At 33.6% G+C, this 14,881-nt stretch overlaps 2 protein-coding genes across 3 annotated transcripts in view; one reads left to right on the top strand and one right to left on the bottom strand.

Moving 5' to 3' along the window:
• Positions 1 to 7,042, bottom strand: part of LOC123552079 (8-oxo-dGDP phosphatase NUDT18-like) — a 32,598-nt gene extending 25,556 nt beyond the window's left edge. For both annotated transcript variants that reach the window (XM_045341468.2, XM_045341466.2), the window contains exon 1: positions 7,006 to 7,042. The gene's annotated coding sequence lies outside the window, so the exon portion shown is untranslated. The remainder of the gene's footprint in view (positions 1 to 7,005) is intronic.
• LOC123552080 (TIP41-like protein) overlaps positions 6,865 to 14,881 on the top strand; it is a 29,212-nt gene continuing 21,195 nt past the window's right edge. Inside the window, exon 1 of the mRNA XM_045341469.2 lies at positions 6,865 to 7,203. The gene's annotated coding sequence lies outside the window, so the exon portion shown is untranslated. The remainder of the gene's footprint in view (positions 7,204 to 14,881) is intronic.

Here is a 14,881-nt window from a genome sequence, read left to right as displayed (position 1 = left end):
GAAATGCATGCAAATGTTCATGCATGTATTTCTAAAAATTTATTTTAACCACAAATGCATTTCATTTTTTTTTACAAATTGTTTAAAATGTGCATGTTCATTGAACTTCATGGCTTGAATTTGATTGTATGGATCATGTTGTATGGATGCTAAAGTATAAAATCAATTTTCTGTTCTGTCCTGTTCATTTACGAATTTCTGATGGAAATGTAACTCTTCTTGAACATGTAGCGCAGAACTCTCCAAGGGACATAATATATGTTACATTATTTTCTATTTGACAGTTTTTTATTTTACATCCAACATTTATGCAGTGATACAGATTGCTTAACAATGGTCCAATATTCTGTTCTCTAACATATAGGACAATGGACAGTCTGATATCCTTCTAATACAGTCATGCTGTAACAAACTGCCCCAGGATCTAAACCAGGAGAATATAAAAGTGTCAAAGAATATAAACAAGAGGGCCAAGATGGCCCTAGGTCGCTCACCTAAGAAACACTCCATAACAGTGTAAAACATGTTTGACCTAGTGATTTCATGGAAACAAATATTCTGACCAATTTTCATTAAGATTGGACCAAAAAATTGGTCTCTTGCGATAAAACAAGCATTTTCTTAGATATGACCTAGTTTTTTACCCTAGATGACCCATGTTCAAACTCGACCTAGATTTTATCAAGGCAATCATTCTGACCAAAATTCATGAAGATCAACTGAAAAATACAGCCTCTATCACAAACAGAAGTTTTTTCTTTGATTTGACCAAGTGACCTAGTTTTTGACCTCAGATGACCCATATTCAAATTCGACCTATATTTCATTAAGGCAATCAACCTGACCAAATTTCATAAATATCAACGGAAAAAAACAGTCTCTATCGCATACACAAGATTTTTCTTCAATTTGACCTAGTGACCTAGTTTTTGACCTCAGATAACCCATATTCAAAACGGACCTAGTTTTCATCAAGGCAATCACTCTGACCAAATTTCATGAAGATCAATTGAAAAATACATCCTCTATTGCATACACAATGTTTTTCTTCGATTTGACCTAGTGACCTAGTTTTTGACCCCAGATGACCCATTTTCGAAATCAGCCTAGATTTTATCAAGGTAATCATTCTGGCTAAATTTCATGAAGATCAGTTGAAAAATACAGCCTCTATTGCATACACAAGGTTTTTCTTTGATTTGACCTAGTGACCTAGTTTTTGACCCCAGATGACCCATTTTCGAACTTGGTCTAAATAACATCAAGGCAATCATTCTGACTAAAATTCATGAAGATCAATTGAAAAATACAGCCTCTATCGCATACACAAGGTTTTTACGTGATATGACCTAGTGACCTAGTTTTCGACCCCAGATGACCCATTTTCGAACTCGGCCTAGATTTCATCAAGGTTATCATTCTGACCAAAATTCATGAAGATCAATTGAAAAATACCGCCTCTATCGCATACACAAGGTTTTCCTTTGATTTGACCTAGTGACCTAGTTTTTGACCCGAGATGACCCATTTTCGAACTCGGCCTAGATTTTATCAAGGCAATCATTCTGACCAATATTCATGAAGATCAATTGAAAAATACAGCCTCTATCGCATACAAAAGGTTTTTCTTTGATTTGACCTAGTGACCTAGTTTTTCACCCCAGATGACCCATTTTCGAACTCGGCCTAGATTTCATCAAGGTTATCATTCTGACCAACATTCATGAAGAAGAATTGAAAAATACAGCCTCTATCGCATACACAAGGTTTTTCTTTGATTTGACCTAGTGACCTAGTTTTTGACCCCAGATGACCCATTTTCGAACTCGGCTTAGATTTCATCAAGGTTATCATTCTGACCAATATTCATGAAGATTAATTGAAAAATACCACCTCTATCGCATACACAAGGTTTTTCTTTGATTTGACCTAGTGACCTGTTTTTGACCCAAGATGACCCATTTTCGAACTCGGCCTAGATTTCATCAAAGTTATCATTCTGACCAATATTCATGAAGATTAAATGAAAAATACAGCCTCTATCGCATACACAAGGTTTTTCTTTGATTTAACCTAGTGACCTAGTTTTTGACCCGAGATGATCCATTTTCGAGCTCGGCCTAGATTTCATCAAGGTTATCATTCTGACCAATATTCATGAAGATTAATTGAAAAATACAGCCTCTATCGCATACACAAGCTAAATGTTGACAGACGACGGACGACAGACGACAGAAGCCAGACGACAGAAGACGGACGACGGACGCTGGACATCGAGCGATCAGAAAAACTCACCTAAGCATTGCTCAGGTGAGCTAAAAATAGAGATAATTTAGGAGTCATGGTATCAACGAAATGAATGCCATATATACTCCTGGTTAGCAACCGGGGCTAAACCAGGAGTAGACAAGCTTACTGTCGCTGAGTGGCTGCTTTTTAATTTCTGACTTTTGCTGCGTGTTACAGATTGACCATCACAATATAAAACAAACTGTATACGTCGGATTAGTTCGACTAAACCAGGAGTATATAAATGTGACTGAGAAGATAAAAATTTTCAAAATAATTTAGGCATCATGGTAGCAACTCTACGGAATGAATGTGAGTCTGTAACTAACCATTTTATGACAATGTAATTCATTCCGTAGAGCTGATTCCCTGGGGTGTTAAAGATTAGTTATGGCCAGGAATGTGCACTTCTGCGCAAAGGCATTCATTTGAAACTCCTTCTGTCTCTTTGGTTACTCAGGTTACATCATATAATTATGTCTTTGGTTACTCCAGTTTACTCTAATATGATGACTCAAATCTTTATCTTTTTTTTTCAAATAAATCACCCATGTGATGTATATCTGGCTACAGGGTCACTGCTATATTTCTTTGGTTACACAGGGGTTACAAAGGTTAAAATTACTCCAGTTTGATGACTCAGATCTTGCTCTTTTTTTTTCAGATAAATCACCCATGTATATCTGGTTACAGGGTTACTACTATAGTCCTTTGGTTACACAGGGGTTACAAAGGTTAAAATTACTCCAGTTTGATGACTCAGATCTTGCTCTTTTTTTTCAGATAAATCACCCATGTATATCTACTATACAGATAACTCGCCAATAGCTGGTCACTATCTAAACTTTTAGCATATAATGAAGAATGTTTAGACTTTCATGATATCTAAACTTACTAACACTTAAAACTGTTGCTCGCATTCATATCAATGTTTGATTTATTTGAATCATTCTTTTACGTCTCAAGTTATGACAAAATATTTATACCTGTCTGATTCACCAATAGGGGGTCACTTTTGCAAATAGGGGGTCACCTAATTTATCATTTTTTTTATCCATTTAAAATTTGTCTTTTTCTGACAAAACATTACTGCGGTATTAGAAATAAACATTTCAAGACAGAATATAATGAGAGACAGTATGTTTACATTTCAAACAGGAGATATTAAGTCAAAGAATATAGCACTAGTTTTCACAGTTATATTTCTATGCATAATTAGCACCACCTATATCTAAAACTAAAATCAAAATATTGATTCACGGAACCTTATTCATTTATCTAGATTTGCCAGTTCAAACCAGTACAACATCAAATCAACCTTTGATTTGTATTTTTAAGCAAAATAAACAACCTTTTGATTATCCCTGAAATGGGTGATTCTCTATTGGCTGAATGACCGCCTCTATTTGATGGCAATTTTTTTCAGTCAATCTAAAATTCATAATTATATTATTCCTATGAAAATGTGTGTTTCACTCTTCAAAATGGTACCAAATTTGTGTGGTTTCATCTAAGAAATTGTGAGGTATGCTCAAAAATATTCTACTTCGAAGAATTCAAGAGTGCTAAAATCCAAGTCAGGAAACATGGTTGCAAGAGTTATCTACTCATGGAACTCAAACTCATTAGGCCTAACAAAAAAAATTGTTTGTTTCCAGTGACATGGCCAACAAAAATAGGGTAGGTAGGTAGGCATTTTTTTTTTTCTTTTTTTTTTTTTTTAAACCTAACACCATCCTAGTTTCAAACAGGGAGATTATAAACCTTATAAACATGCATCCTATTGTTGTTTGATTTACACCTGAATGTACAATGACTTTGATTATGTTTTAGCAATATAAAATGCCATTTGATTGTGTATTTAAATATTATGAAATAAATATATGCTTTATGTTTGTGTTTTGTTGTTTTTTCATTTCCAGAGTAGCCCATCCGATTAGCTCAATAGGTAGAGCTGTCGATCTACGGATCAAGTGGTCATAGGATCGTTGTGTCCTATATCATTCATTCTCCGCCGCTAATTCATGCGGAGAAGTTGGCAATTACTTGCGGAGAATATGGTTTATATTTGATTAAACATGAAACTTGAATGAAATCTTGCTGTGGATTCTCTCTTTAAATAATAATTTTAACATTGAATATTATTCAACAACCAACATTTATATTTCAAACTAAAACCAAGTAAAAGCACACCGGCCAGGAATATGATTTGCATCTTTTGATCTGCACTGAGATTAATACCATCACCCCCTACCCCAGTCTAAAATTCTGGATTAACTGGAAATGCTAGAAAATGGAGTTTTGACTGGTATGCCCAAATTGTGAATTAATAAAGCTGCAAGTGGTTGTTCAACGTCTTACTACTATAAATCCAGGGTTTTCCCTAGGAAATTTATTTTGAGGGACATCATGTCCCCCCAAATTTATTTTTCTGGAAAAAAGAGACTATTTTGGGGGACATGTTAGGATTTGCTTGAATACTTTGATACTCTTTTGGGCTTTTAATAGTTTAAATTGATTGAAATTAACTTTTAATTAATTTGAAAAATTGTTTTTATGGGAAAACTCAAGCCCCCCTTTGCTAAGAAAAGGGGGACATGGACCTCGAAAAGTGGTAAATTTACCACCTTTTTTGGGGCTAGGGAAAACCCTGTAAATCCCATCTAAAACCTGACTTTTCAAGACTCTGCAGGCCTCGACCTTAACTTTTTTCAGCAGGTCCACCAACTGCTGAAATCTAGGAGAGCTGCTCAGACCAATTCTATCACATAAATTGTGATGTTGTAGACGTCATAACTTCATATGACTCAAAGAAACAGGACTTATTTCTAAAATAATTAAAAATGGAAGACTGTAGCAATCTGTTATCCCGAAAAATAATTATTTTGAAAAGTGTCCCAAAATATGGACACAATAATCATCATCCACCCGACGTCGACCTGTGTTGAAAGTGAAAAAAAAAAACATTAATAATTATCGGTAATTATTCTGATGATAAACTAAGTAATTAGCCTTGTTTTCATCATCAATTAACACCCCCTCAAAGAGCTAAAAGAAGTGTGTCAGTTATTATGGCATCTGAAGTGGAGATCAAAGCAGTATAGTTGCCCGAGATTGTCATGGCATTACGTCATGTTTTCGCGCCATGTGACACATCACTGTCTGATCGTACTTTCTCGATTCCTTAAATTGTTGAGAAGAAATCAATAAAAAAGTTTTTTCTTTATCTTTTTTTAGAAGTGAATGTGCAATATCCCGAATAAACTGACATGTAAATGTGTCGTGAACGATGATAGCGGATAGCCTACCTCTGTGACCTATTTGCCCTCAAGGAATTTACATTATTGTTTGAAAAGAATATCTAACAAAGTGTTGTGTCAAAAAGAACATGTACTATGAATAATTTAAAACTTATTAAAATCCGCAACAACATCATACTGCTTTATTTTAAAACCACATTTCTATTTACGTTCACGAGGTCACGTAACCTATTCTGCCGTGCTAACAGAAATATGTTTGCCAAAAATTGTTTTACTCCATGTATTTAAATTGCTGCCGCTTTTTCATTATTTAAGATTTTTTAATTGTGTTTTTTGTACATTCTGGTCAAGAGTCTGAATTTTATTACCATAGTATGTACCGTTTATTTACTTCAAGAAAGAAGTAAATAATCAAGATCGCGCTGTTTGAAATTTTACAAAACATTATATGAAAATCTGATCGTTTTTAAAGAATTTTGCCTACATTCCTGTCGATATCTTATTAAAATTGTTATAGAACTCAAACTGTATTAGTTCTCAAGCGGTGTTGAAAATTTGAAGCGATTACATTGAAAAATGAATGCACCGCGCGCGTTTACTGTGTCAAAAGTAACCGCGATGTAAATAAGATATTACGATAGGGCGCAGTGTTTGTGGAATGGAAAATGACCAGCATGACCTTTTGATATTTTTACAATTCGCTGGTAAATTCCAGTCAATCCAGGTAATTTTGCCTGATGTATTAATTTCTCAATTTGGTAAAGTTACCATGTAAAAACCACTCGCCCGATCGGTGGAGTAGTCCATTCCTGCAAAGAGCTATAAAAATAATAATATACTTATTTGCAAAAATATGCGGCCCGATTTTACCGCTAAAAAAGTTTAGGGTCGGCGGTAAAAAAATAGAGTAGGTCGGGCCACCGGAAACAAACAATTTTTTTTTTTACGCCTTAGATTAGATCCATCTTCTTTTGTCTAATAATTGCTAAATGATAAGTTTATATAACTGGATACTTAAACATTGTATACTCTAATATGTTTAAGAGAGATTCACATTTTATTTTCAAGTGTGACCCTCTATTGGCAGTGATTCTCTATTGGCGAGTTGACTGTAGTCCTTGTTAAAGATTGCCCTACCATTAGAGGTCCAAACTGTTGAAATCAGTCTTACAAAAATCAAAAACACCATATCTTTTGTATTTCCCAGATTTTCTAAGTATATTATGAAGTTTTGAAAAATCAGGGTTTAATCAAATTCTACATGGTAGTGAACAAATGCTGGTGCGAATGACTTGGGTACGAGTTGAGTTGGAACGTCTGGTCCAAAACAGTTGAGATGGAGAAAAAACACTTTCGTGTTAAGCAATCTATGCGTCTTAAAATTTAAGTCAGTCGACTGAAAATGTGATATTTAACTTTACTAGGTGTTTACTAGAGAAAAAGCTCGGATAGTTACAGGACTGTTGTTTTGACGACAGTACTCACTCCATTCCACGCTGGTCAAAAATTTGTTTTCAAAATAGAAGAGTTGCATGCCAAAAGTATTAACAACAACAAATTTTCTGGTGTTGATATTTTAAACATCTTGAGAGATTCATTAGGGTTTATAGAAAATTGATATGATATTAAATCATTTTTTGGAAGACAGGAAAAAGTAAGTATTAATCTAATATTAGTTTTGAAAAGGATGATTGATCAAATTGAGTAGTTGACGGACGTATCACATGTATACTATCTAAATCTAAATAATTTGGTCCTGCTCTAGATATACAAATCGTATATGGACATGTAAGTCAAGGTATATAGCTAGCTCTTTAATAAACTGTATCATAAAGGGGTGCGTATTATAAAGGATAAATTGTAATGTAATGGCCAGTTAAGCTTTACTTTATTATTATGACATGTTCATACTTAAATTATTATTTTATTTTAAAGAGAAGAAAGAAAGGAAATTGTAATGTAATGGCCGTTCAGGACATAAAGTAATATAGAAACAGTTCAGTATTCTAAAATATTGCCTCGACGAAATATTGTTCTCTCTGTTTCATACGAATTCCAGACGTTTCACCCCCAAGACTTTTCCTCTCCTAGACATTTCACCCCCCAAAGACATTTCCTCCCAAGACTTTTCACCCCCAATTTTACAAACCCTAGACTTTTCACCCCCAATTTTGAATATACTGAAAATATCGTGAAATATTTTGTTATTTGATATTTAAAATCTTTTTTATATATTTTGTATAGGTTGTTAGGGCATTTATGAAGATAATTTGTTACTTTACGGACCATAATTCTACAAAATATACACTGAATTTAGGGTATCATACATGTAGTCAACTTAATCAACTGATCTTTTTAAATGTAAACTGTTGAGACTTCTTAATGATTAATTTTGTTTTCTATGTTATTCAAATGGATTCAAGTTTTAATTATGTAATATAATTATGAAAAATATGAGTAGATTTAGATTACAATAGTAGATGTAAATATTAACTAGGGGTTAGAATTAGAGGGTATATGTTTATCCTTTAGTATCATAATGATAGCCCAATTGTGATAACATGTAATATGGTTATTTATAAGTGCAATATGATGTGGTATTTATTTTTATGATATATTTTTATATATTTAACAAGATATATAGTCTCAGGTAACTCAGTATTGAGTGGCAGCATTCGATATGTTAAATGTTATTATATGTAATACATGTATGTACTGTGATGTTATTTATGTATGCTGATGAGACTGAAATAAATAAATAAATAAACTAATATTACAATTTGATGTCATTCATTTCATTGTAGGTCAATATTTTAAACTCTTCATAGGTATTGTGTTAATCAACACCTTTTGATTGATAGAAATTGTCAATATTTTAAACTCTTCATAGGTGTTGTGATTTAATCAACACCTTTTGATTGACAGGAATAAGTGTTAAAATATAAATGGATTAACTGGCTAACCTACAGTATATTAAACTTTAATTAATCTAAACCTTGACTGATCTTATGGAAATCAAAAAACAAACAAAATTATACTCACTCAAAAATGATGTTGCTTCAAAAATGAAATGAACTTTCAATATCTTGTCTAAGTTTATTTGCAAAATAAATGAATTTTGACAAATTCAGTAATTCCTTCCTATTTTCCGTAAACATCAGATTTACAGAGTGGGCCATCTACAGTAATTTGGTTTTAAACATTTTCTTCATAATTCTTTATACAACGGACATACAAGAAGAAAGTGATATTCATTTTCTAAAGAACTAAGATTACAAAATTTAAATTTTATATCATTTTGATCCGTGTTGTTATATCTACCTCAATTACTATTTCAAAATTATGTTGTGATAATCTAAATCTACTGAATGCAGTTCTAAATTTTTTTCTTTAATTATATTTAAGTATTTTTCAAGATTAAAGGAATGTTTAAATCTACTATTAGAGTGTAATCGTTGAGAATTGTTAATGTTAGCATATCAAGTTTGATAATAATTGTCCAATATTCTCTGTAGAAAAAGAATTACTGTTACTATCTTGACCTATCCATATATCCGACAATCCCAGGTTTTCTAACAGCATTTTTATTTGAAATGCCCAGTTTGAATTATTATATGTACAGTAATGTTATTGTCTGCATCGTTGCACAGCATATGATAAATTCTGTTTTGTAGTGAGTTTTCATTCGAATTTAGTAAACGGAACCAGCAGCTTAGCATATTATCTTTTTTTTTCTTATTCTATTATACTTAGTTCGCATGCTTGTAAAATTAATTCTATTTCTCTCATTTTTGTCTTTCACAAATGTATTTCTTGCTTTCTTGAAATTATTTTTTGCTATTATGTAACAAGATTCATCAAACTATTTCGACTTATTAGATAATCGAGAATTTGTTATTATTTCAATTTATTGATATAACTTGAACATGTACAGTTTATCATTTTAAGGACAAAATATATACTAAAACATGCAAGAGAATGCTGCCAATTAATTAACGGTTGATAGACTTAATTTATCTTGCATCACTTGCCTATAAAGGATAACAAAAACTAATAATTAAGTTGTCGACAACAAACGATGTGCGATATAAACAATTTTAATATAACATTTTTTCCACAATAGATGTATTGCTTATTTCCTATACAAAGATAAAAAATTTCTTAAAGTGTTATAGATTATAAATGCATTTTTGCTGGAAATCCTTAAAGGAACGGCTCACGGGCACACGAGGATATAATCATATTTAATGATAAAAACAAATAGGGAGTGAAAAGTCTTCATATGCTATAAAACACCAGACTTTTCACCCCCAAATTGGGGGTGAAAAGTCTTGGGAGGAACAGTCTTGGGGGTGAAACGTCTGACACCCGTTTCATACACATGTATAATTGTATATTGCTATCCTAAGGTTAACAAAGTACAGTTCTTCTCTGTACCAGGCATACAGGTAGCCAACTGGACGCTGGCATGTTTCCATTATACATTGCAGATTCAGCAGTCCGCAGAATGTCGTATCACCATATTTGTAATAACGCTCGGACATGATAGCTAATTATCAACAATGCTCTTGCATATATTTCCTATATAACTCTGATTAGCGGGAGAAAGCTTAGAACGGCACGGGGAACCGAACTGAATAGACTCTATTAGTTATGGGTTAGCTATCATTGTCAGTGCGTCTCACTTTTCCTTAAGAACCTGGGTTGAACTTTAAATAAAAACTGTTGACTTTCAAAGTGTTGTTTTACTATTCCTTATCACCGGAGTTTATTACGTGACACATTATATTACATTTGTTGTGATTTATTATTTATCAAATGTCATTTATTGTGGAATATCAATCATTAATACACCGGTAATTGGTACATCCAGGATACTATTTGTGATTTTACTTGTTTATGTCATTATTGTCATCAGCGTGTTTAAAATGGATTGAATAATTATTGTTAACATGTTTAGTGCATAAATTTACAGCGAACAAGTTGGCCTATTATTATTGTTTGTATACCATTGCAGCTGGTACCATGCCTTTGAAGTATCTTTGTGCAGGAAGCAATGAAGAGCGTTCAGTTGTATGATGGGAAGAATTTCCGACTCGTCATTTCTACCTAAATTCTATTAATAAAATTAATGCATGCGTTATAAAACAAATTTAAAAGCTTTGTTCAAATAGTATGTTACTGTCATAACTTTGAAATTTTGTACAATTTTTTATTTCAGAGTTAATAACATGATTAAGGCAGAGTATACTAAATGTGAAAGATAATTCAGTGTTCTGCAAAGGCGGCGATCTCGCATAAAAATTATTAGTGTCGCACTAAAATTGGTCTAGAAGCATCAGTTGTCGCGTTACAAAAATTTTAGGGACAAATGTGCATGTGGGATGACCGGAACTGAGTACGAATTGTTCACATTTCTTCCACATCCAAATAGTAGTGTTTCCCGCAAAAACGTCACTGACAAACAGTGAACAATTTTAAGCCATGTGTCTGTATACATCTGCAGACAAGAAAAACATTCAGTCTAATGATTAACAGCCTAGTACTTCATGTCGCTTCATAAACGGCCCCATAGACTACACAAACCCCGATGCTGTTTACGGTTCTCTTCCCACTGTCTTGGCAGGTAAAATTGAAAGCAAGTCCGTTAACTATCTTATTGTCTCCAAAACTGAAAATACATCACAAAATCAAACCACAAAGGATGTAGAAAATTTGGATGAAGCCAAAAAGAAAAGTGACTCTAAATTTCAGGAGGGTTGATTTAAAGAGTTCCAGTGGTTGGACTACAATAAAGACTTCTATTGTACAGTTATGTAACTGATTTATTTCAATGACATAATTATGGTCAAAAGTTGTTGTCCCCAAGATTTTGGAAATGTCCACACACTTTTCATGCCAAGGGGACATAATTATGTCCTCACCATTTTTGATCCTAGGCAGAGCACTGATAATTACATATATCAAAAGACCTAAATCTAAAGGATCACCAACAATAGACATCATCTATCAAAAATGTTTTTCAATATATAACAAATAGCAAAAATTCATTAATATTTTAATAATTTATAAACACGCCATTTAAACAAGCCAGTGACGATAACGACACTCTGATCATTCGTTAATAACATAACAAAATGTTGGCCGATTATGATATGAGTGCATAAATATGGTGAAATTAACAGGTAATTCACAAATAGTAAATAATAAATCACAAGAAATGTAATTTATTTAACTGATGTAATGATCCTATATAATACAGTTTATTAAAGAGCCGGCTACCTTGACTTACATGTTCATATAGGATATGTATATAAAGAGCCAGCTACCTAGCCATTGCCATTTATTATCCCCCTCCACAGGCGGAGGGATATAGTTTTGGCGCTGTCCGTCAAGAGCCATATCTAGGAAGTGGTTGGGAATATTTAAATAAAACTTAATATACTTGTTCACTACTTTGAGGAAATGCGGCCCGTCAAGTTTCAGTCAGATTGCCCAAGTAACACCAGAGTTATGGCCCTTAGAAGTTTCTAGTGTTATAGGGTACTATAAATATGGCAATTTCTGCTTCATAACTTGTGACATATTTGACCTAGAACTATGAAACTTAAAACGATATTAGATCACCGTAATGTGGTGGTGCACGCACAATTTTGTCAGGATCTCTTTTGTAACAAGAGTTATTGCCCTTTAATCATTTAAAAATCCACATATTTGTACATAACAAACTAACCAGTTGGTAGAATTTCATTAAACTTATTGTAAACTTGTGAAGTTGTGTACCCACACCTGGTCACCCCCACCGCCTTGGTCACTCCTCACCACAAACCAAAGATTTTTACAAAAGTATTGACAGCGAGATGTCAAAGTGAGAAATTGAGACTTGAGACTGAAAACAGTTAAAAGTGTTGGATATACAGACAAGAGTAGTAAACTCAGGTTAAAAAGGCACTAATTTGCTACAACTAATTGCATGTGTGTTGGCATATGGCCTGCTTAAAAGATTCAAGCGTAGGCAGGAGAACAAATTTGTCCCTGTTTTGGTCATTTTGTCCTTCATTATATATCTTTATATCTTGAAATATTCAGTTAACTCATCCCCATTTTGGTCATTTTGTCCTCCTTGCATATATTTTTTCATTTCGTCACACTGTTTTTACTTTGAAATCCTTTTATCCTAACCGCCTGGATAGCCTAGTGGTAGACTGTCTGCTTCAAGTGAGGGAGGTCGTGGGTTCGATCCCCGGCTGCGTCATACCAAAGACGTAAAAAATGGTACCAGCAGCTCCCTTGCTTGACGCTCAGCACTAAAAGGGAAACCGGCTTCTCTTCTCTCATACCCTCGTGGTGATGGATTCCATCAGGAATGAGTCGTCGAGAGTGATTAACATCAGTTGTAGAACTTGTTTCACAATCGACCTAAAATAAATTAGGTATAAACTATATAAATCCTTTATAAATTTACTAACTTTATTTTAGAAATAGTGATATTGGAATTGTTTCTGTTAACTATATGTAATAAAACCTTTAAAACAATTAGAGTATAATACTGGGAAAAGATTGGGTAATAAGAGTTAAGATAAATTAACTTGTAATTTAAAATTTTAGAAAATAGCTGATGCGTTGAAATTGTTACAAGTCATATATTTATAATAAGAATGAAAGAAGTGAGTTACTTAACAGCATATAAACTGTTTATCAATTAATAGATAAGCTACAGAAAAATATAATGAAGCAAGTAAAGATACTTGTATTTCAAAACAATTGTCATTAGAATAATAACATTCCAGCAAATTTTACAATTAATGCGACGAAATGAGCATGCACTCTGCACTTTAACATACAATTAGATATTTATATAAAACAAAAAAAAATGTAGTTATGCAGGACGTATTTTACTGAACACATATTTTACATCATAATCATATTATTCATTTTCCAGCAAACTTAGACAAAGATAAGTATAACAAGCAAATTTGATGTATTGGTAGCCCCCACCGAAAGGGTTTGTGGTGAGGAATGGCCAAAAAATATACCTGGCAAAAAGTTAAGGATGTTATTAAGAAGCAAATAATTTCATTAGTCAAAATCAGTTTAACAGAAAATTAATGCTTTTTTTGTGGGATGGTGTGGGGGGGGCAGCGGGGGTGACCAGGTAAGGGTACAAAACTTCACATGTTGATTATAAATATTGATGGAAAATTAAAAATGAAAAAAAAAAAAATTGGGTATGGAGGACTGGTGGGGGGGGGGGGGGGAGATGCATGATCGGGGTGGTGGGAATGACTGGGTGGAGGAGTGAGGTGGGGGAACAGTACAACTTTGCATGTTGATAAATATTCATGGAAGATTTGAAAAAAAAAAATAGGAATGAAAATTTTTATTTTTGGGGGTGGGGGGGGGGGGGGGAAGGGGTGTGACCAAGGCAAGGTGGCGACCAGGTGTGGGTACACAACTTCACATGTTTATAATAAATGTTCATGGAAAACTCACAAGAATAAAAGAAGTTTAATGAAATTCTACCAATTGGTTGGTTTGTTATGTACAAATCTGTGGGTTTTTAAACAGTTAAAGGGCAATAACTCTAAAGTTAGTAAAGAGATCCGGACGAAATTGTGTGTTCTCAACCACATTATGGTGATCTAAATTCAATTAAAGTTTCATTGTTCTAGGTCAAATATATCACAAGTTATGAAGCAGAAATTGCCATATTTATAGTACCCTATATATATATAGTTAACACAAGAAACTTCTAAGGGCCATAACTCTGGTGTTACTTAGGCAATCTGACTGAAACTTGACGGGCCGCATAACCTCATAGTGGTGAACACGTTTATGAAGTTTTATTTAATAAATATTCCCAACCACTTCCTAGATATGGCTCCAGACATGGAATTTTAATTAAGTCAAGGGCAATAACTCTAAGGAAAATTGACCAATCCCAAAAAAAGCTTGACAGGCATCATCGCAGTATGTAATTGGTTCATGTTTATTTCAAGTTTTATGAAATTCTGTCTGCTAGTTACTGAGAAATGGCTGCGGCCTGACACACGCACAGACGGACAATGCCATTTCAATACCCACCTAATTTCATCGGCGGGGGATAAAAAGTAGGTGCTGAAAAATGCGGGACGAAATGACCAATATGAAACCATCAAGGGGGACAAAATTACCAATTTGAAAATGGGGATGAGTTGACTAGGGGACAAGTTGACTGTAAATCGGAGGGCGGCGTCCAAAGCATGTCTGCTCTCTAAGTCAAACAGTTTTCATTCGATCTTCACCAAACTTGCTGACAATGTTTGTGGGCATAATATCTCGGCCAAGTTTGA

The sequence above is a fragment of the Mercenaria mercenaria genome, chromosome 4, assembly GCF_021730395.1.
Source record: "Mercenaria mercenaria strain notata chromosome 4, MADL_Memer_1, whole genome shotgun sequence".
Classification (NCBI taxonomy): Eukaryota; Metazoa; Mollusca; class Bivalvia; order Venerida; family Veneridae; genus Mercenaria; species Mercenaria mercenaria.
This window is presented reverse-complemented; position numbering and strand designations above follow the sequence as displayed.